Genomic DNA, 23481 nt, shown 5'->3' with positions numbered 1-23481 from the left:
AGATTTAACAAAATATTAAATCAGAGATTTCACTACGAAACTTGAAAATTTCTTCCAAAAAGACAGTACTTAAAATACATGACCAAATTCTACTCATCTGCTCTAAATAAAAATACCTGCAACATTCAGAATTATTTAAAATTAAACCTGAAATGTCCCAAATTATTTGCAAATATTTTTCAAACACTTAATTGGCTCTGGAGATACTAACTAGGTTACTAATTTAGGTAAACAATTTTCATGTCTTGGGTATCTCTACAAACCAGCATGTTTAAGTGCTTAACAAGGAAAGCTTGCTTTTCAAAGTGCTTATTATTGCATTTCCGTTGACTGCAATGGGATTTCCAAGTACTCAGCTCTTCTGAGTAAGGGAATACTTAATACCAGGACACAGGAGTGCAAATTAAGAAATCTGTAATTAGGTCATCCAGATTTTACAGTTTTTACCTGAACAACTAATTTGCGCACTGTACTACAGATGACAAACTATCACACACACAAAAACAAGAAAAAAACCAAACAAAAACAATCCCCTAGAAATTATGACACAGTAAAATACAAAGCACACACCCTTGCAATGAGAGGATGCCAATAAAAGACTGGAGCTTTGATCTTCTTTTCAACAGTCACTCATACAGTGGTAGAAATATCCTTAACCCTCCAAAATATATTCAGCCAAGACTACAAGATGCCAGTGCTTTCTCAACAAGCATTAAATAGAGGATGACTTCACCTGAGAAGTCCTTTAATCCTTCCCGTATTACTCTGTTGTCTAAGCACATAGCAAAAACCTTCCTGCTGTACCTCTCCCTGGATCTGCAGAGAGCACTCTCTACAACTCAGCTGCAATAAACTGCAGTTCATTTTTCAAGTGTGGAATCAATATGGTTAAGTGGGAATCCGGGTGGGTTTTCCTCCCCTTGTATGAATGCTTGTAACCATTATTGAATAATTTTTCATCTGCTATCTTGCATAACATCGGCATTCACTCTTTCAACTTTTGCCTTTGTTTCTGCTGCATCTTCACTTTCAGAACCTGCTTCCAGACTCATTTTGAAGGCATTTAGTCATAGCAGGGTGGTAAAATCATTTCCTTGGGATGCTCACTTTGTGCTATGTTAAACAAACAAAAAAAGCACCCCAAACATATTAAAAAAAGAAAAAAGTCACTTCCTGATACTTTCATTGATTTTTTTCCTCCTAAACTTTAGGGCGTTGGTGACTCAGCTCCCAAATGAAACTGATGCTGGAAAGCTGTCAGGAAACTATTTATATCTGGCAAGTTATTAAGTGTTGCAAATGTTTATATTGTAATTTAGCGTAATTATCTGTTACCAATACTTCAACCAACTCAATCACTGATTTCCTAACATTACACACCCATAACCGAAAGACAGATCAATACACATTTGATAATCACCAAACATAAACTGCCCTTCTACAGTATTGATCAGCGGCTTTTTCTACACGTGCAGTAGTTCGAGGGAGTAACAGGCACTTGGCAGTATCAACACTGCGTTGACAGAAAGAGAAACTGGCTGGCACTCGTGCAGCATCGTGTCAGTAGATACCACGTCCATCAAACACTGACAGTTTGGCAGATCAGACGCTCTCTGCCATAATGTCATAATGACTTCAATTTACTTCTCCGCAGCACCCAAGGGCTGCGATTTCATGAGCTATCCAAGTCTCTTCTCTTCAAGAACAAGACTCTCTTGCTTTTACATCCTTGACAGCTTCATATATTTCCTTAAAGCTTCCTAGTAGGCATAACCAGAACAGTAAGAAATACAAAGCTGTTAACTGGTTTCCTCATAATTTATATGAATAACTAAAGTTTTATTTAGCAACTAAAATTTAACGTTCAAAATTCAAACAGCAGCAAGTTTCAAGTACAGAAAAACAAACTGACGCAGACGAAAGAAACCCACTAGGGTAGCGATTTTTGCAAGCCCAAGGTCAATGGGGCTGTCTCCTGAAGACTGAGATGCCAGTGTTCAATAACCAGGAATGTGCTTCCATGCACCAAGAGGAGGCAACAACAGCTTTAGTCAAGGATAGGCAGCAGCACAGAGATGAAGCCTGGTGCTCACTCCTGTCCACCATGGATGGAAGAATGCCCAGGCAGCAGTGTGTTCAGGCACCACTGGGAGAAAAGACACATCACTGCATGTCACCAAGACACAATCAGCAACCAGGAGATACTCAGGTATTTCTTCACAGTTATTCAGATGCTGCAACAGGGGCAATGATTGTGTCAGTCAACAGTTGAACTGAAACTGCTGCTTGAGTTTTGGCAGAAAAACACTACAGCTTCCTTAATCTGCACCAGCATTTTTAATTAAACAGGTACTGTCATTTTCCTTTTGACTTCTCAACTCCGCCAGGTCTTCTCTGCTGCCCAAGAAAATGACTTAAATACTTTACAAGGTCTTGAATAGCACAATTTGAACCTTTTGCTTTAAAACTTAACGAATGGAACAAAAAAAAGTGCCTCAAACCTAGTCTTTTGTAAGAACAGAGAGACTTAGAATTGAGAAATCAAACATGGGTTTCTGCGTGCGATTTCTGCTTGCCACAGGAAACATTTTGTTCTTGTAAAGCACAGGCAGCTAAACCTACACTTCTGGTAAGTGTAGGTAGAAAAACCTACCCACCTGAAAGCAAAGACAGGGGCGAGGAGGCAGGCTTTCCACCAGAGGACTTCAAAGCACTCCCCAACTCAAACAAAAACGTCTCAATGACTCCATGGAGGTGAGCCAACACCTCCAGGCTATATCCCTGCTCTCATACCTCCACCTCTTCCAGCCCTACCCCTCCGCCAGGACTCTGCCCTCCACTCCATGGCCCCCACGACAAAGAGAGACACCATGCCACAAGGAACAGGAGCTCTTTCTGATGAGATTTGGCTGCTTAAGAAGTCTGGCCTATTGGGGTTGAAAGAAGAGACCCACACAGCATAAGGCAGAACTACCACATTGTTGAATCAACATAAAGCAACAGCTTTGTTGCAATTTGCACCACTGCGATGATAACATTCTATGCACTGGGGAAGAAATAGCTTAATCTCACCTTCAAATTTTATTAAAAAAAAAAAACAAAAAAAACCAGCCCAACTTTTCTTTCACAGTAACAAAAGCAGTCCTAAAGGAAAGTTTATATAAGTTACCCATCTTACACCACAAGTGGTTGTTACGAAAATACAGAGTAATTACATTTTAAATCCCCTGCTTTAAGAGACAGATCTCATAAATCTGAAGTAGGATGCAAACTCTTTTTGTTATGCTGTGAAACCACCCTTGATTATTAAATCTGTAAGATCAGGTACTGTATGACCTAGCTGAAACATGCAGACGCCTGCTACACTGCAGGATGCCTCACCTATCAGTAACCACAGGAAGAGCAACTAAGCACAGGACAATCAAATCTGACTGCACCCTGGTGACTGCATCCAGTTGGTCTTACCACACTTTAGCATACTTGCCAATTGCTACATCCCAACCAAATCCCTTCCTCCTCAACCTGGCAAAGTTACATAGGACATCTAGTGTGTTAATGTTCTCAGCAGACCTGGTTTTGGCATACATCAGTGTCACAACCACAAAAAAAAAAAAAAAAAAAAAAAAAAGCACGTGGATTAAATCCAAAAAGAAACCCAAAAAACCACACCTCTCGGTATCAACTCAGCCACTCCATACCAAACCTTTCCTCTGAAGGAAGGAATACAGCAGGCTGAGGAATCCACTTAAGCCAGTATCTCATGTTAAGGTCACCTCTCCACAAAGAGTCCCAATGAAAGGCCATCTCTGTCCCTAAATGCATATACTGATATGCTTAAAACAATAAAAAAACCCAAACAAACAGAACACAAAATAAAACAATAAGTTAAAATACCATTTTGGTTTACCCAAAACCTTTTATACTTGCAATACCATGTCCTTGATCTGGAGCATTCTAAACCCAATGTTTCATATTAAAACTGATCACCTCATCCCAGATATATCCAACGCTGATATACATTATTGTAAAATTTATGCAGTTTTAATGAGGAAGAGTTAAGGTTTGGTTTTTTCAAAGAAAACTAAGTAATTCTCACTGCCTTTTTTGCTTTGCAATCTTTCAACTACACACGAGAGAAGAGTTGTCTTTGCAGTGACACCTGCAGTGACTCCCTCTAAGCACATTTGCAAGCAGGCAGTGTCAAAACATGCTTCCTAAAGTGATGCCTGAGAGAAGTTTTTGGCCAGAAGACATCCATATAGGAGTTGCAACATGAAAACTTGAGGAGGGCAGCAGATACGTGCCACCCTGCTCAACCGCCCCAGCTGTCACAACGGGGCATGTGGAGCAACCGGGCAACAAAATCTCACCTATGCTATGTCAGCACTGCATTTATTAAGCTGTTTTTCATTTATGCAAGTTGGTATTTTAGCTTTCCTAAACCTTCCTTCACATTCTCCTCACTGCTTAGAGAAAAATCCACAGGAACAACCATTCCTGCCTGCTCCTTCTGTTCCTGACTTTGCACCTGCAGCTCTGCCATCCTTCAGGTACCTGGGCAGAAGTATCAGCTAAGGCCTGAGCCCTCGACCTGCAGCAGGGCTATCCTGCATGCTGGTATTGCATCATATGCCCAACGAGGCTTTTTAATCATCCTGATGATGACAGCTTCCCTTAGGGTAACTTCAATGAGCTGCCTCAGTTCCCTCTGACTGAGCATAAATCACAGTTGACTTGGGAAGAGTACCAAGTGCCTTAACATCTTGAAAAACACAGCCAGTGGGGAGCTGTAAGGATGCAGACATTTTATAGATCTGAAAACTACATCTGAGCATCAAATGCTAAATCTAGTGCTCGGGGGAACTGCGGATCTCTGACACTTCTGGGAGGACACAGAATGTGTAAACTTCTGGATGGATTACACACATTATACTGATACATAAATACAGCAGTTTCATGCAGTAGACAAACTGTTTCTCCCACCATTTAACATAAACTACTTGCTTTTACACCCTAGTTGGGAACATTTCAAAAGAAGTACTGATAGCAAAGCAATTATTTGAGCTTCAAAATTAGGCAATATTGAATCATTAATTGTCTCTGAAACCAAACCCCAAATTGTACAGATTGACCACCATGATCAAATCTTTGCAGTCAGTTCAACAGACTTCCAAGTGGCCACCAGCATCTGCTTATAAGGATCAGCCTGCCAGACCTAGGAGGACTGTTAAATTACATGCTTTGTACTCATGGCAAGCATGTTTATTAAATAAATAAAGATCCATTTTATTACTGGCAGCATGGCAGCCCCATGCAAAAACTTCAAAACCTCTTTTCATGTCGAGCTCACTCTAACTTAATAAAAAAATATCAAATCAACAGCATATTTTAATGTTTAACCAAACAGCTACATTTGTCCCTGGTTAAACTGCCACACTGGAAAAGAACCAGAAATTAATTTGGTTGAATGAATTTGGCTTTTAACCTAGACAATAAAATTTACTAGTATGAAAGCTTAAATCCCAAATGGCAACGTAAGGATGCCTTAGGGTATCCTCTGCTTCTTGCCAACACCACCTATCCACCTTTAAAGCTTTGAAACAAATCTCTGGCTTTTGTTTCCCCATGTACAGGAATATACTATGCTTATACTAAAAAAAAAAATCAACACTGACTTGCAAGGGTTAATAACATGATGCTTGCTAATGTATAACCTCAAAACTATAGAGGACTACAAATAACCTAATTCTGCAAAATTGGAAATAGGAGAAGGGAAAAAAAATTGAATCTGCTCTTTACCAAGATAAAAGCAGCAGAAATACTGAATGACTACAGGATTCTGAAGTCACTCTATGAAATTGCATTGTTACCTTTGGCATTAAGTTCATCATTCACTCACTACTATTCTAGCAAGCATCTTTTTTAACAATACTTAGCTAGGTGTCTTCTGTCATACTTGAGGAACTACAGAAAACAATCTGTGTTTCTAAAGCCATCATCATGACAGCATTGCCTGCATTTTCCCATTACCCAGCAAGGCATGAACTATTTTCTATTAACAATTGACCTGCTGTTTAAACAAATATATTCAGAGCATGCAGGTCTATGTCCTGTCTAAACAGAGAACCAAACTGGCCCAGGCTACACTCCTGAACTCTCCATGTCAGTGGGTGGAGATGGCAAAGAGTTGAGAATCCAGCCCACAATGTCACGAAGAAGGCAAGGGGACAGAAGCACATCACACTGCACTGTCATAAACACAAAGTGTTCCACATCATTATGTGCAGCCAAGGAGACACTTGTACCTACAAGGCTGCAGGTAGCCTGTTTGCCTGACTTTAAACAGCACCAACAATAGACATGAAAACAGCAATCTCTTATTTTTCAAATCCTGGTCTGGTAACACCAACACCCTTTTTTTTCTTTTTATTTACTTATTTATTTATTTGTGTGTGTGTGTGTATGTGCCCATGCCCAGGCAATGCCAAGCTTAGGGTAACTGAGTCATATTATCACCTTATGGGGCCAGGCTGGGCCACCATTGCTAACACTGGCAAACTCCTACTCATGAGAAAGTGCCTCTCAAGTCAGCAAGACTCCTCAGATGAGTAAGAAGTGCTCACTGATGTTAGTGAAGATTACCCAGCAAGGGCTTTGAAGCTGCTGTTTTGTAGGGAGGGGTGTGTGTGTGCACATGCACAGGAGCAGACATGACTCCCTAAAAGTCATGAATTCATCATCAACCTACAAGGCAGTATGGCTTACAGAGAAAAGCAGTCAGAAAGTGAGATAAATGACCCTATGCCATGACCTCAAGGTAGGAATAACCTGGGCGTGGGCGGTACCTACCGATACCAGGATTTACATGACTCAGGGAGTACCGGGCTGAAGTATTGCAGAGGCACAAAATAGATGCCATGAGCACATCTCCTTCTGCCAGCCCGGTTCCCTGTCATCCTGCTACCCTTTCTATGCCACAGTGCCCACCTAATGCCAAGCTCTAGTCTAACGTATGCTGATGTAAATTTAAACTACCAAAATGCAAATGTAAGTGAGCAAGGTTTAGTCTCTGGTGTCAAGTTGATGCAATGTCCTAAAGTGATGGAATTTGTATCATTTTCTAACCACTGTCTAGAAGAAATTACAATGTCATTTATGCATCCACAGGATGTGGCAGTACTTCACTTCCAGCTGCACTTCTCAGAAAATACATAAAAGTAAGCTTTGTATCTGTGCATATTTACTATTCCACACAGCCCTTACTAATAGGCTGAATTACCAAAACCAGAAAGTTACTACTGCTGTTTGCAAACTGAAAGTATCTTTGCAGTGAAAGAGGATTCCATACACAGTACTTTTCCACAGGGAAGAAAGCTGTACTCACATGAGCATACCCATCCTATCCAGCATGCTAACCTTTTCCTTCTTGATCACTCATCTCTCTCATGACTTTTCACTACTGCCCCTCTGTAATGAACACAAAGAGAAAGGGCTAATGTAATGAACCATGCTAATATTTTCCAGGTAGCTCACAGGTTAATTTCTGGAATGACCCAGGGATGCTGGCATTGACCACATTTCTATGCACCCATAGAGTGCTGCAGAACCAGAGCCTCACAGTGTTGTTCTCCTGCAAGCCTGGGGCAGGACCAATTAATGCACAGAAATCAGCTGAGCTTGGAGGAGAGCAGAGGACATTTCCACAGCATCACCACACAGGCAGCCTTCAGTACCAGGAAGACTGTGGCCAAATTTTTGCCTCATACCGTGCATACACATTCAAATGCCAGATGAGAATCAAATGCCAAAGTTGGCTTCCTCCACTGTAGTAAAATGCACAGTAAATTCAATCCTAATAACTTATTATTGTGAAGAGGACTGTGATAATTAACAGACATTTATTAACATTTAATTTGACAGCAGATATGCTTTGGAGAACTTTAATGACCCATTAATGGATCCATACAACCACATGTACTCAAAGAAGATACAATCAAGTCCTGGGACTCATTCTTACTGTGTGTTTGTACACATCCCAGAACAGCAGCAACAGATCATCATTGCTACTGGGTGCCACTGTATGACAACAGCTTATAATTATACTCTCCTGATAAATCATAATCTTCTGTAAGCCTAAACCGCTGACTTTGTGTCAGATAAAAACAGATGCCTGCTGTGTTCCCACGCACCTTTACTTGACCATCATATTGTGGTTTGATGTAAAGGATGGTTGTTGGCAAAAGGAACTGATCAGAACTACACAAGCCTGGAAGGAGGGAACTGTTGCAAATCCTCATTTTATCTCCTTTATAATGCTAAAAACATGAAGCTACTACTTCTTTTTAAGAGAGCAGAAACATTATACCCAGCACATTCTTTGCACAAGTAATCAGCGTTAAGGCTGCAGCAGTAAAAGTCATGCCTAGAAAATGTGCTTTCAGGACAGATTCATGACAGTATTCACAGAAAAGACAGGGGGTGAACAACAGACTTCCCAAGTGCTTTTTTTTTCATGGCTGTTTTTGCTGATATGCATCTTTTACAAACCCAGCTAGTCCTAACAAATTCTATTCATTAACAGCAATTTCTTTGTTTCCTTTTTTAAGGAAGTTTGCTACCAGTGCTAAAAATTAATCACTTAGGTGGCTGTTAGCATCGTGCCTTATATCCTCCCAACCCTTCTGTGCCAACACCCTGGTTTCTCAGCATAGTGTCGTCCTTCTCACGGGCCCCTTGCAACACCTGGATCGCTCCTGTTTTTATCCTGAATGCAAACCTGCTCCACTTCATATTCCTCCTCCAAAAACTCTCATGCTCAGCATGCCATATCCACCCACTCATCCCAAGTCTCTGCCACCTTCAAGTTTTGAGTGCTGACACCAGTTCAAGTTCAGAAGTGCACAGTGGCCAGGAAAAGAGGACTGCAGAGCAAAGTACACCTGGGGGTCAAGAGACAGGAAAGGAGTCTACAATAAATGGCCATTTGTGCAGTTGAACCAAGTCTTAAATCCCTTCAAGTAACTACACAGAAGAAAAATTCAGTTACCTCACGCACATCCAAACACATGCTTGGTCAAACTCCTCCTTCAGTTTAACACCTCCTCTCCATAACCACCACCACTCTTATTTTTCCCAGGACCCCTGGTGATGAAGCAGGACTGCACATGCTAGGCACCAGACAAAACACTGGGTATCTCCCATATCCTTCTCCTACGCAGTTCTGCACACTCCCCATCTTGTTCTGGTGCTGCATCGTGACAGCAGAGACTACCCAGCAGGCCAGTGCCACAGGAAATAAAACAAAGCTCAGTCAGACCCCATTAACACATCCCAGACAGCAACATCCAGCAACACTGTACAGGGACACGATGACTGGGGAAGCTCCAGCCACCACCCCGGCCTCACCACTCATGAAGAGAAGCGTCACCAAAGGGCAGTGATTCTTTCACTGCCTTAATGCAGATAACTACAGATTCCTGACATGGTGATTTCTGATGAAATAAAGATACCCACCTACAGAAACTCAGTATCCCTAGGTACAGGGGAAAGTGGTTTTCCACCTTCAACAGCCTTCCTGGACACCCACAACTCCTCCAAACACACATTTTTTCCTCCTTATTTCTATATGATCATGTTGCAGTCTTTTTTCCTTCAAGGCTGTGTTCAGCTCATCATGCCTTGTTTTCTTCTCCTCCAGCTTTTGCTGTGCCTGCTTCTTGCACCAGCTCTTCACCACTTCTGAGTGAAGAGATCGACACTGATGCCAGATGTGAAACAGCTGAGAGATCTTTGCAAGTGAACCAGCTCATATTGGGATACCTCCGCTATCCCAAACACAAGGTGTAATTACTTTACTTGTGGGTGGAATTACACAAGGAGTAATTCTGGTTATCTGATCTTCAATAAACTTCACTGGGCTGCCGTAAGATTCCACAGGAATTGAGTTATGCTAGTCAAAATCCACTAGACCCTAACAGCATGGGAGGAAAGGAGGAAGGACTGTGTGAAGAGCATTTGTTTATTCGTCCACAAAATTATTTAACTACATTCACATAATGCTGTACCTACATAGATATTTTCTTTTTAAAATAAGAGAAAATTCAAGTTCAAAACTTCATTTCATATATTAGAATGAGAAAGTGAGATTTTAGCCCTTCAAACACTGTTATCTTCTTCAAAGTGTGAAATACAATGAATAAAGCAGAATAATCCGGGTTTGTAAGAAAACAAAAATCTGTCTCATGTCTAGCATCTTCTTAGCTGTCAGACTCTCAACTCTGATCATCTTGTCCTTTTCCTTACATGTTGAAAAGAGTTTAGCTTAAGAGAGAATGTTCTTCTTCCATAGGAATCATAGATAGAGAGACAGTATCAAGCAACAGGGTTTTTTTCCTGTGCAGAGGAAGTACCAACTTGGAGAGTAGCATTCCCAATCCCACTGAGCCAGCAAGACAGCTTTAGGCTCCCTACACACTCCAGAGTAACCTACTCTGGTCTGCAAACTGAACTGCAAGAGAGAAGACTTGAACCAATCTTCAGACAAACTTCTTGATCCCATCACTACCCTGGCCTGCTCATCCTTCATCAAGTCCATTATGCTCTCTCTCCCATCCTCCAGGAGCACAAAACTCACAGAAGAGCCATGTTAAGCAGGTAACCATCTGTCTTCCTCTCCAGTCTGGTGATACAAGTCTGGATGCTTGGATAACAGTCTCAGAACCTGAAGTAAGCTTGGACAAGCTTTCTGCGAGGGCAGAAGAAGACCTAGTCTTTAGAAGGGTAAGGAATTAGCTCAATCTCTTACATCTCCAGGATCCCATTTCCTTCCCTTTCACTGACCTGGCAGACCAGCCAGTCCCCAAAAGATTTCTCTTTAGCTTGTATCTTCCACTCCTTTAACAAACCAGGTCAGCATTTCTCTTCTTAAACTTCATGTTCTCCCCCTAAGTTTCCATCAAGAGCCAAGGACACAAAAAACAATTATGGGTCTCTCCACCAATCTTGGACAGTGCTTCATATCTAGCTAAAAAGTTGCAGAAATGTTCACCTGCTATTTCATTACATTTCACTTGGCCAGTATTGAAAAGCCCAATAAATGTCACAAGGTTATCTCAAGCTGTACACCAAGACAAAGCAGCGAAGACTGTGAAAGTTACAGCATCTCCTGAGCTAGACAGCAGAAGAGTAATATCTAAAGGGCTCCATCATGGCTGTCATCTTTTCATGAAGACTCAGAGGGGATGCCCTGGTTTGCAAGTCTACCCCTAGCTCAGAGACCAAAGTGTGACCTGCAATATACAGGTGGCAGTTAAAGGATTTTGTTATGCAGAGCTACACACAGTTTGTTTGCAGGTTAGAACAGGACACACAAAAACCATCAGGCTGTTGCAGAGACTGCACATCATACACACTGTTGTGAGTGAAAAATGCCCTAGGTTCTGCACTGAAACAGGATACACAACAGCAGGCATTCAAAATTTTCTTAGTGGCCTGAATGAATTTCACAGATTACTGTTTTGTACCATTTTTCAGACTTTCAACAAGCCAAACCACCCCTTTAAAATAGCCAGGCTCTTTAGACATCTACTTCAGAATATAAAAATCTGAGGGGAAAGGCTGCCCACAACCTAGAAGCCATTTTTGAGCTCCAGATACCCTCCTTCTAACTGCATGAAACTTTGAAGTGAAATATTAGCAATACTCGCCTTTTGCACTGCTTACTTTTGTGATGGCAACTTATAATCCCTAATCAACCTAGAAAATAAATGACCGATAAACCAATCTGCTTGTAACCCCATTAACAGATTCTGGCTTCAGTATCAACAGGGTAATTTGCTGAGACTATTTTTAATCCCAACTGCTAAACCATTAATCCCACAATTTCCACATAGTATTTCCACCACCCCCCAAAAATTTACTCAAGGTTACAAACGATTTTGCAACTCATTAAAAAGCAGATAAATAAATAACATTTGCAAATATACACCTCCTGGCACTGGAGAACCGACAGACTCCGATTACTCAGTTGATCCCGTTAAAGCCATTACTTTCTAATTGGAAAGAGTCATTCAGAAGCAAAGCTGTGTGTCTGGCATGTCACTTGACACCTGCTATGTACCGCTCATGATAAGATGAACTCTCCAATATGCTTGCCACAACGAAAAGAAGTGGGTTATTTCATCATACCACTGATAGTCACAGCTCTCTACTAAAATCTGTTCAAATTTATTGGGACCTAGGTTATCAACATAAATTGTCATGTTTTCTCAAAGTGGCATTAAAATATTCTCCAACTATCATTACTAATGTCAATATAAATTATGCATTGAAGATCACAGGATTCATTACTGAGGTAAAATTTATCTGGAGGGAAAGAAAAAAAAAGAGACAAACAGAGCAAATCTAATTAAAGTAAGTATTTATAGATTTCATACAGCTTTTCTCTTTAGTGATGAAAACACTTCTTTAAAAAAGGTCTTCAAATAAGCATTCAGAGCCATCAAACACGGTACCAAGAAAGAATTGTGTTAATCAGCTAAAGGTACAGTTACACACAGGATGTTGCAAAGGGACTGATGTGATAATACACGAGGTTGGTAGTTTATCCAAGGCTGCATCAATGTGCTAGCACAACAATCTGGAAGACAGACCCTTGGTTTCACGTAAGCAGCTACTCACAGGAGGAAAAGCTGTATTTAGTGTTGGAAGGGTGGTGTTTAATGCTTCTTTCAACTTCTATAAATTACAACATCAGCCATTCCTAATTGGTATACATTAGTATTCAAAGATCACGTTGAAATTAGAAGCTTAGCAGTTTTTCGGTACACTTACAGACACTTCACACAAACACATCAATAACCTTGTTGAAATATTTTAGAGTCCCAAGGTTAAAAGAAATTACTTTAAGAGACAGATGGTGAGCAACTGGTACCTCAGTGAGGAGTGCTACTGACTTCTGAAAGTTCTCACGCGACGCACCGTATGGGCTAACTCCTATTTATTGCACACTTTGGGACTTTGCAGTAGAGCCCATTCTCGTGAAACCCTGAAGACGCGCACAGCTAGGATGGCACGGAGGAAAGAACGCCTAAAAATACAACTCCCAGGGAAATCCAAGTCCATGGGGAAAATAAGATCTCTTATTTCCCTAATTGCATAGTTTAAGCCAATCCTTAAGCTGCCTGATTCATGGTTTTATCATACTTGTGGCTGGCAATGCTGGTACCAGCTCACCAATACAGGTGCCTCACAGTCTACCGCAAAGGAAGCCAGAATGCATCCATTAAAATAGACAACTAAGCAACCTCTGTGTAAAGACTGCAGGACGAGCGGGGGGGTTGGGGTGGGGGGGAGAGCAAGACTTTGCAAGCACATACTCAACCATCAAAGGAGCAGCTCTAGTTTCAGCCAGCAGAGACTGTAACACCTCGCCCCGCAATCCTTTACAACACACCGTGTCACTGGCTATTGTTCATAACTCTTCCCGCAAATCATTTCAACATTCAGAGAACGACTATTTCTTAAGGAAATTATTTCAGAAGGGGAAAATATTGCTTACTCATGAACCTGGTATCATTGTAACAATGAGGCAAAACAGCTACAGACAATTACATTGCACAATCTTAAATGCATCTTTTATTGTACTAGATTTCAGAAAAAGAACATTCTGAAACACTGAAATAAATCAGAGAATAAATGTGACTTGTTGTCAGCTCATACAATATGGGTTAAATGCTACCATATGGCGAGTGCACACACGTTACCCTTTCAAAAACAAAGAACATGGCTAATTTCATTCCCAAATCTATTTTTAAATAAGTAAACGTGATCATTTCAAAATTAGGCTACAATTGTGACTAGAACACCTCAATTTCCACCAGCTTCTCTCCCTCTTTCTTTACTGAAAACTAACACCACTTCACTGTTCACCATCTTTTTAAAAAAGACAAGGAAATATTACTATTCAGTCAGCTTTATCCCCGTAATAAGCCAACACAAGCATTTCTATGCAATGTAAAAATAGTGACAAGCCAACTCACCGTTCTTCCTTTATTATACCTGCCGGAAAAGCAAAGCTTGCATGCGTGTGTGTCTGTGTGTGTGTGTGTGTGCAGTGCATTAAAACTCACTGACATATGATCCGGTTTTCAGCAAACACTCACAACAGGACCTGCCCGACAGACAGAGCTCTCGATTTCTCTGCACCCCCAGCATGTACTGAGACATATAGTTTTGGTACACTCCCAGCCAAAAAGGAACAACAGGAAAAAAAAAAAAAAGGACCAAAGGAAACACATATGAAATACACACAGGGTAGCTGAAGCAGATGCTGTTTGTTTGAAAATTGTCTGCTAGCCTCTGTGCTGGATATTTGTTTTTATCATTATACTATAAGTGAAACATGTCAGGAGTCTAAAAATAGCTACAAAGTGTAATTACATATGCCTTGCAGTTTTTACTGGTCAATTTTACTTTGAAAAGAAGATGAAAAGCTAGATCATTTTAGAAACCAGCCTTAAAGATTTGGGGAGCCACAAAATTCTGCTGCTTTGCAATTTGAAGTACACTGCTGGGAAGCATTTCCTTTGGGACATAAATATGACAGCCCCAACATAGAGAAGCAAGCTCCCAACACCACACAGTGAGATGGCAAGAAAGAAAATGAGGAAGAATAGACAAAGCAAAAAGTAATTTCTTAGAGATTCTAAGAGTGCCCTGATTACGGATGTAATACTATAAGCTTTAATTAGGAGCTAAGTGCTGTGTGCTAAATTCATCCCCACATCCAGTGCTGTAAATTCAGAGCCAGCCTACTAAAGTTACCTTGGGTTTACCATGACTATACAACAGCAATGCCAGGCCTATAGCTTCTGCAACAGCCTGTAATGAAATGTGGATTTTGTTGTACAGGCGTAAAGCTATGCAATATCCTGGTGACACAAATTAAGTTCTTTTCCATTAGCAATCGCTTAAATGAAAGGTTAGCAAAAATTAATTTTAAGTAGTCCTCATAAGGTAAGCAGTCCTGAATCCACAGAAAAGAGCCTCTGTTCTTCCGTGAAATAAAACGTCATGGAGAAAAAGTTTAGACCAGAGTCTTCAGCAGCCCCTGTCCCAGTGTCCCTGCAATGGACACTATGTGCAATGTTAGCTCACAACTTGGGAGCGGTAAACAAACAACTTATCTTACAGCAGACATGTGCTACTGCTGTAAGACCTGCTAGAATTTATTAGGCAATAAATAGCTTGGTAGCAACTTATGAGATGCAAGTTTTGTCCATCCGCGCACTAATTTAATCTTGGAAATGCATTTAATGCCCTCAGTCCGTTTGCACAAGCGCTGTTGCTGTAATACAGTTTCAGGAATGCAAGGAGAAACTGCTAACATGAAGTGTGTAACAACACTGATGGGCCTCTGCAGATAACCAACATGTAAACGACATCAAAAAGTGAACAACCAGCATTGAGTAATCATCACACCAAAAAAAAGAGCTCACTGGCTTCAAACGGCAAAGCAGGTTCAGCAGATCAAGAGACCAAACATTTGCTGACTAACAGTTAGGTAATGAAAGTAAACATTTGTAATGAAGTCATCATCCTAATGAAAGCCGTGGCAGTGTTAACTACCTGGACCATAATCCACTAGCAAGTTTTAATGCGGGCTCACTAACATAATATTTACTAGAATTGCTCCGGCTGGAAAAGGAAGGGAAGTTTCATTTACTTTTAACATAGAAGTGACAATCAAGAAATACTGCTATTTGTTAAGTCATTCTAACTCCCAAGTACTGTAGAGTTTCTGTGCAGTTACAGTGGGAAACTGAAAAACAGAATTTTGCCTTCAGTGTCTGAGTCAGAACAGCTTTATCTTAGCACTGAATTGTATAAATATTTGCAGCATGTAAGATGTCTGCTTTGAAAAAGCAATGTTGCTCCAAGTTTCAAATATTTATATTGCAGATATCTAATCAAATAAATGTGACTTCTTTCCTGTTTTGTTGCCATGCTGTGATCAGGTATCTGGATTAAGTTTATCACTAGAGAAAAAGAAATGACCACAGTAAGCTTTAGTTGATTAACTGCCAGTATAATTAAGGATTTCAGATTTGCATATAGAAACTGTAATTCCACCCAGAATCACCCTCATGCAACTCCCAGTAGTCAATGGGAGTGGAAAGTATGCTTATTAGGGGGCAGCAGTAGATTCATAAGCAACAAGTCAAATTATAGGATGATTGTACGTGCCCTTACCCAACTGAGGAACATCACACAGTTGTGAAAAACAGTATTAAGTTAATTCTCCTTTCTGTGCAGAAATCAAATGCCCATTCAGGCTTAAAAAGTATGCATATACAAATTCATACTTGTGTCTCAAAAACTTTAACAGGCACATTTTCTTGTGAAATTGGCAAGCTTGGACAAGTTGCTTCCTGCAAAATGCAATCACTTTGCATTTCAGCTTTCTATTTTGATGACTTTAGAAACAGTATAGTCAAACCCAAATTTCTAGTTTAAGTACACATATACAGACTTCACCATTGGTCTCAATGAAAGCTTATGCACTGGATCATTTTGCATACTGCACGTAATCCCAGAGAAGTCCTGAAGTTCTTGGCATGCATTGAAGTCTTCACAGAAGTTAGGCCTTTCAAAGCTGACAGGTTTTGGATCACACTAAATATAGATGTCCTTCCTTATATGGGACCTCAGCATAAAACTCATCAGATGTTAATCACAGAGAACTATAGATAGATAACTATAGATAACTATAGTTATAGGTAACTATAGACAGATAATACTTATCAGTAACTATAGACAGATAATACTTATTGGTAACTGTAACTATATATACATACAAAACTATATAAGATAATAGTTATAGGTAACTAAAGATAAATGTTGAAGTCACCTGCACACAAAAACCTTATCAAAATAATCTAAATAAACAGACTGCCCAAAGTTCTCAAGAGTTGGTGACTACACCATTTCTGTGAGAATACTCTTCCAGGATGCCCCCTCTGGTGTAAGCACCCACAGCAGGGTGCATTTTAAAGTTCACTCATTTTTCAGTCAACTGAAGCCAATAGCCCAGCTTCTGAAGGTAATCTGTAAAGTGTTAAGACACAGACATCCTCCTTTGCTGAAACGAGGATCAATTAAACAGCAAGAGATTCAGAACAGTGGCACAATCGTTTTCAACCCCTTCAATGAATGCTTCTGTACTGATAATTGCTATTATTAAATCTTGGTGACAGCATGATACTATGACCAATTATAAAATCATATGATGAACCTAATTTTTAAAGCAAATACATTAGTCATTGCCACAGGAAAACTTTAATCTACAAAATGTTGCTCCATTCCAGGCAGATAGTTATTGAGGTCACTTGCAAGTAACAGTAGGTAGATTTCACCCTAGTGATGTAAACTCTTTTCTATAATGCACAGAGAAATAATCATTCATATTCATGTAGGGACTGTATACAGTCGTTGACGCATAGTTTGCCTGGTACAGGAGTTCAGAAGGTGTGCTAACCTTAGATAGGTGCCATGCTAACAAAAACCACTCCTCTCTTTCAATGTTTTACATCACTCCTTAGGACAATGTTATTCTCACTGTTTTTTTCCCTCTCCTTTCTGTAAGCATTGTCTTTGCATATTAAACTAACAGTTTAGAGAAGGGTTATAATGCCCTATTGTTCACACAGACTCCACGGTACTTATCACTAACTAGGTGTCACTTCAACACCACTCAGTTTCATAGGTACTAAAGCCTTGAAAACAAACCCCAGGCAAGAATTTCTAGAGACAGCTAAAAACCAGCTTCACCAGGAGTTAGTGAAGGTGTTCTTGTGCCAGTAAGACAGAGCCCCACACAAATGACTTCACTGCACAGTGCTCATTCAAGATGGCTATGGCAGCTACTCTTGTGAAACTAAAGATGTCTCCTGGAATATCCACACCATGATACTAATTACACCACAGGTGCTCCTATGCAGCTTCAGCTTCCAGTTTCAACAGGGAGAAAGCTCCAAAAACCACAGCGGCCCACCGTGGTGGGACAAAATTGGAGTGCACGGAGTAGCAGGTGACCAGGCTGATAATTGTCAGTTTGCTGTGACAGAGGTGAAGGACATGTTGGCAGAGGAACAAAGCATCAACTCACTAACAGACAACTCATCCCAGCCAACTGCCATGGACAAAACTACCAGAGCAAAACTACTCAAAATACTGAGATTAAACTTTTACTCCCATCACCACCACCCCTCCCCGGCACAGCTCCCCACCAAAACAGCCAACACCTCTTTCAATGCAGTTATTTTCAGCCCACTGGCAGCAGCCAGCCTGGGGGGCAAGCACATGGGGGCCTCACTAGAGAAGCCCAACATGTACTACCACCCACACCCGCCCGTGGGACACAGCCACAAACACGGGGGTGTGAACACACACATGCACCTGCTTCAGTGAAGCATGCCCCCAACACCACAGCCATGTGAGCCTCGCTCTGCCGTGCACACACATACCCAGCAGGACCTACAGGCACGCACATCTGGCTCCCACGCAGCAATGCAACACATCCCATCCCTGCCCTGCATCTGTGCACACACACTCCTATCCACCTGCCACAACACCCCTCCTGGCCCTGCGTGACAGATAATATTGTCTAAATACACCTGCCCTGCATGCAGCACCCAGCTCCCCAGCATGTCCATGTACACACTCCCCACGGCCCCAGCCACATATCCCTCGTGGGGCAGAGGGGGGCAGCTGAAGGTCACTGCCCTCCCGCAGGGTCAGCATCCTCCTGCTTGGTCCAGGACACACAGGGCCTTAAAACACTGCTGGAAAGCAATGGTCAAAAATCGGGACACGCAGCACATCTCACAAAATAAAACTCTAGGCTATCATCCCACCCACACACCACGGCCCGGGGATGGAAACACAAGCGAAATCTGACGGAAGATTTTGAAAAAGACTCCCCCACCCAAATCCAAATCAACCCATGTTATACCATTCAGCTTCTGCTTAAAATGACAGGCTTTTTTTTTTTTTTGGGGGGGGTGGGGTGGTGGCGGGGAGAAGCTAACGAAATACACGGTTGCCAAGTCGAGTTAATGAAAAACCCTTTGGCTGTTAACTCATTTAGTGCAGCAAGCATGAAATAAAGTCCGTGGCATGAGGCCAAAGCGCAGCGGCCCTTTGCCGGGCGGGCTGCTGGGACCTCTCCCCGGCCGCTGAGGAGCCGGCCCTGGGCACGGCGGCCAGCCACCGGGTTTGGGGACAGAATCTCCAGCTACCGGAGGATCCGCCTCAAAATAATAACAAGATTAAAATAAATCCCACAAAAATCAAAACGCCGATGGCCCCGCCAGGCCCGAGGAGCTTTTTCATAAAGGCACTTCAGTACCTACTTCCCAAAAAAAGCCGGACCCCGGCGCTGCAGGGGGAACGGCGAGGGGACACCAGTAACGAGGCCGGGCCGGGGCGCGCTCAGGGCAGGGCAGGGCAGGGCAGGGCGGGGCTGGAGGAAGGCTGGGGCAAGGCGGCGGCACGGCGGCTCCCCGTCCCACCTCGCCGCACCCCGGCACCCCGGGGCCGAGCGGGGCGGGGCGGGGCCGGGCCGGGCGGTGGCGGGGCGGGCCTGCGGGCTGGGGCCGCCCCGGCGGGGCGGGGATGCCGGCGGGCGGGGGCTCGGCTCGGCGTCCGTCCGGCCCCGTTCCCCAGCCCCCCCGCTCCGCGGCACCCCCCGCGTCCCTCCCCAACGAGGAAACTTCTCCGCTCGCCGGGAGAGTTCGGCTCCCGAGCCGGGGAGACGCTGGGTGGGAGCGGGGGGGCGGCGGGGAGCGCCCGGCGGTGGGGAGCGAGGGGAGGAGGAAGAGGAGGAGGAGGAGGAGGAGGAGGCGGCGAGATAGTTGCACCTCTCCCCAAAAAGGGACTTTGACCTCGCACCGCTCTCCGGCAGACCGCGAATTACATATTTTTGTTACAGGTCGGATCCTAACGCACGTCGACACAGCGTCTAATTTATGAACTCATCAGCCTAATTTCATTATTTAATCATGCGCCCAGCAATCGTGTTTCCTTAAGAAAGGACTGACCTATTTTTGGCTGGAGATAAACGATCATGTTAACAGATGTTAATCTTGTAATCTGTTTTTCCTGTAAGCACTTCGCATACCCGCGTTTCAGACATTAAAAAAAATTTTAAAAATCTTGCCCAAACGACTTGACGTCACGATTCATTTCTTATTTAAAAAAATAAATCTCGCAGCGGTTTCAAAGACATTAAATCTTTTTCACTTTATAAATGCTGATTTGTTCTGCCTCAACTCCCACAGGCTTTTATTTGCATTACAAATTCCACAGGTTACACCAGTCGCCTTTTCAGAAAATGTACACCAACAATAAGGCAGCAAATAGGAATGGGGGGGGAGGGGAACCCTGCATCTGGATTAAATAAAGAACAGAATTAATGTTTCGAAAATAGTCCGACCAAAATGATATTTGCACGTCCACTGCCCGAGCGCCTCCGTATCTATAGAGGTAATGTAAAGGATAAGCTGTGGGCACACACAATGCGCATTCCCCAGAAGATCCCTGTCTGCTGCTGGGAGCTTATTAACGCTCCTAATAAATGGTGCTGACTCCAAACCGACACTTTTCGGCTTAAAACACAGGGTTTGTCTCCAGCAGTTAATTGCAGAGGTTAGCTGGTTTGAGGGGAAAAACAACGGCCGGCTGTCATGCTCCACACGCCTCCCCACACGTACTGCCAGTTTTAGCACCCCACCTTCTTCCCTCATAGCAAACTTTACCCATCCAAACTTTCCTCAACTTGCCCAAGTGCTTAATTCGCATTAGGATCGCGACTCGGCGCTATGCTAATGATCACCGAAGATAGTAATGGGGGGAGGGAGGGAGGGACGAGGAGGAGGAAAGCTTTTATAGCACAAAATGTCTGGAACTGCATTATTTCTATTCTTCTTCTCTCTCCCTCCCTTCTCTATCTCTCTCCCTTTCCTTCCCTCCTCTCGACCCCCCCTCCTTTTTTTTTTTAACATGTACATTAAAATCCCTGCCTCCCTCCCCCACCCGCATCAAACGGGCTATTTTTCCTCTTCTGGAAATAATCGCTACGGAGACATTGTCCTCCGAGTCCTCCTCGCTGTCTATATGTGAATAATTGTTTTCTCTGCCCGCCCACCCCCAACTTCCTTTGATAAACTGTGTACTTCTCTAACGGGGATCACGCAGCGACCGACTCGCCACGGAACAGAGAGCGACTCGCAAACAAGGGGGACACACACGGACACAGCCCCACATCGGGCATTTCACGCACACGCCGGATCAATATTAGCGGGGGGGAAGAAGGGGGGAACAACCCACTGTTAATAATTGAAGTGGCTACTCGGGGCTAGACGACCCATCACCCACCTTCTTCAGCAGAAGCTTTTTACTTTAAAGTGCGGCAATTTGTTCTTTGTCTCTTAATGGATTAATATCGCAGTCCGCCCCCCCTCAACGCCCCTGACGGAGCGTACAAAGCCAAAAGGCTCCCGAAGCCCGCAGGGCTCCCCCACCCCCCGGCACCACCACTGCAGTAAACCCGACCTCCTCCTCGCGGAACAGCGCAAAGTTACCATTTTGGAGCCGCTCCGATGACCGGGGGGGACAGTCCCCCTACCCGGGGGGAGGCGCGAAGTTGGGATTTTTCTCGCCCCCAGGGGCACAGCCCGAGGACCCCCCGCCCCCCGGGCTATCCCCCCCGCCCCGCCGCCCCTCACCTCCTGCGCGGCCGGCGGCGCAGCGTTCGGGGAAGGGCGCGCCGAGCCGCCCTGAAGGTGAAACCACGCGCCGCATGCGAGCGGCGCCGCGCTGCACATGATCCGCCGAGCGGCTCCACTGGCGCGGGCGGGGGCGGCCCCGCCGGCCCCCGCCGCGCCCCGCGCCCGCGCACCGCCCCCGCCGCGCCCGCCGCGCCCCGCCCGCCCCGCCGCCGCGCGTCCCCCGGCGGCAGCGCTGGTGTGGCCGGTGCGGAGCCCGCACGCCACGCCGGGGACCATTGTGTGCGCGGGGCAAAGTTGGGGCGCGGGTGCCGCCGCCCCCGGGCGCTGCGGGAGCGCGGAGGGAGGAAGGCGGGCGCCGCGTTGTGCGGGCGCGGAGTGGCGCTTCTGCCCACCGCCGCCCCGGTTCCCACGTACCTCCTCCGCTGCGAAAGGTACGGGCTGGAGTTGCCCCAGATGCATTTCTATAAGAAACTTTATTTTGTCTTTTTTTTTTCCTCTTTTTTTTTGGGTGGGGGCGAATTCCACTGGTAAAATATTTATGGATCTATTGAAATGCGCAGAAACAACAACATTAAAGTCCTCAATCAAGATCAAAGAGGAATACTGTTCAACAGCCACGCTGGGGAAGTTGAAAGACCTCCGAACAAATCAATCTGCCATATGGCTTTAGAAAGAAAAAAAAATAAAAAACAAGCAACAAAAAAGCCCCCCCCGTCCGCTCCCCACCCCCCCACACCCCCGCCTCCTTCTTATGGATGAAAAGTTCAATTCTTGTTTTCCTGCCTGTTTGCGAAGCTCGGTCTATCACGCCAAATCTGTGTGTGCCACAGGCGAGGGGAGTGTGTTTAGTCTATGGCTGGGAAGCCTAATTTAACGCTCGGTACTAGACATCAAGGGTGTGGATGGAGCTTTTTTTTTTTCTTTCTTTCTTTGTCTCGTAATGTGCGATGACGTACAATTGACACGGAGCACTTTTGACGGAGGGACGGTGTTATCTCGACGCCCCGGGCCGGCAGAGCCCCATCGCCCTCGGGCACCCTGGCTCCGGGTAACCCGGCTCCGGGCTCCCCGCCGGCATCGCCCCCCGCCCCGGGTCCGGTCCTTTCTGGGCGCACCGGCACCGCACCGCCCTCCCTCCGTCTTGCACTTGGGACGCGAACTGCTCCGGCAACGAGAAAACAAAATTGGGGCTGGGGGGAGGCTTTGAATCCTGCCCTTTCCAGTGCTTATTACAAGAAACCTCGGAATAAAGGGAAGGGGTGGGGGGCAGCGAGAGAGAGGGGAAAGTTGGTAATGAAGGATACACGAATCATAAAATGTAAGCTATGTGTGATTAATGATCTGCACTAATTTGTATAGCAGGCGTGTTAAAGGTCATTGACAATTGTTGCTGCTTTCAGCATGAATGCCTGAGTGGGATGTATTTGGGACAATCAAATTTAATTCTAATTCACAGGAAAAAAAAATAACCAGACGTGCATAGCAGCTGCTCAAAATACAGAGAGGACGCGCTTTAAAAAATGCATATTGCCTGTTCTTCAAAGGCAGCTTTCTTACATTAATGTGGTGTCTTTAAGTGCCTCAATAGTAAATAACGTATCTGGAATGTCTGGATTTTGTCCCTTATGCATCAGCATCTTTTCTGCACACTTTTTCAATCGCAGGCCAAATTGGGTTCCCAGTTACTCCAGAA

The 23481-nt window shown here is 43.9% G+C and overlaps 1 protein-coding gene across 2 annotated transcripts in view; it reads right to left on the bottom strand.

Annotated features, from left to right (window-relative positions):
- The window catches only part of ZNF516 (zinc finger protein 516), a 101888-nt gene extending 79951 nt beyond the window's left edge, over positions 1-21937 (bottom strand). For both annotated transcript variants that reach the window (XM_085052418.1, XM_085052419.1), the window contains exon 1: positions 21786-21937. The gene's annotated coding sequence lies outside the window, so the exon portion shown is untranslated. The remainder of the gene's footprint in view (positions 1-21785) is intronic.
- Positions 21938-23481: the final 1544 nt, after the last annotated feature.

The sequence above is a fragment of the Lichenostomus cassidix genome, chromosome 2 (genome assembly GCF_008360975.1).
Source record: "Lichenostomus cassidix isolate B80296 chromosome 2, HeHo_3.0, whole genome shotgun sequence".
Taxonomy (NCBI): Eukaryota; Metazoa; Chordata; class Aves; order Passeriformes; family Meliphagidae; genus Lichenostomus; species Lichenostomus cassidix.
Note: the sequence above shows the minus strand (reverse complement) of the source record. Positions and strands in the feature narration are given on the sequence as shown.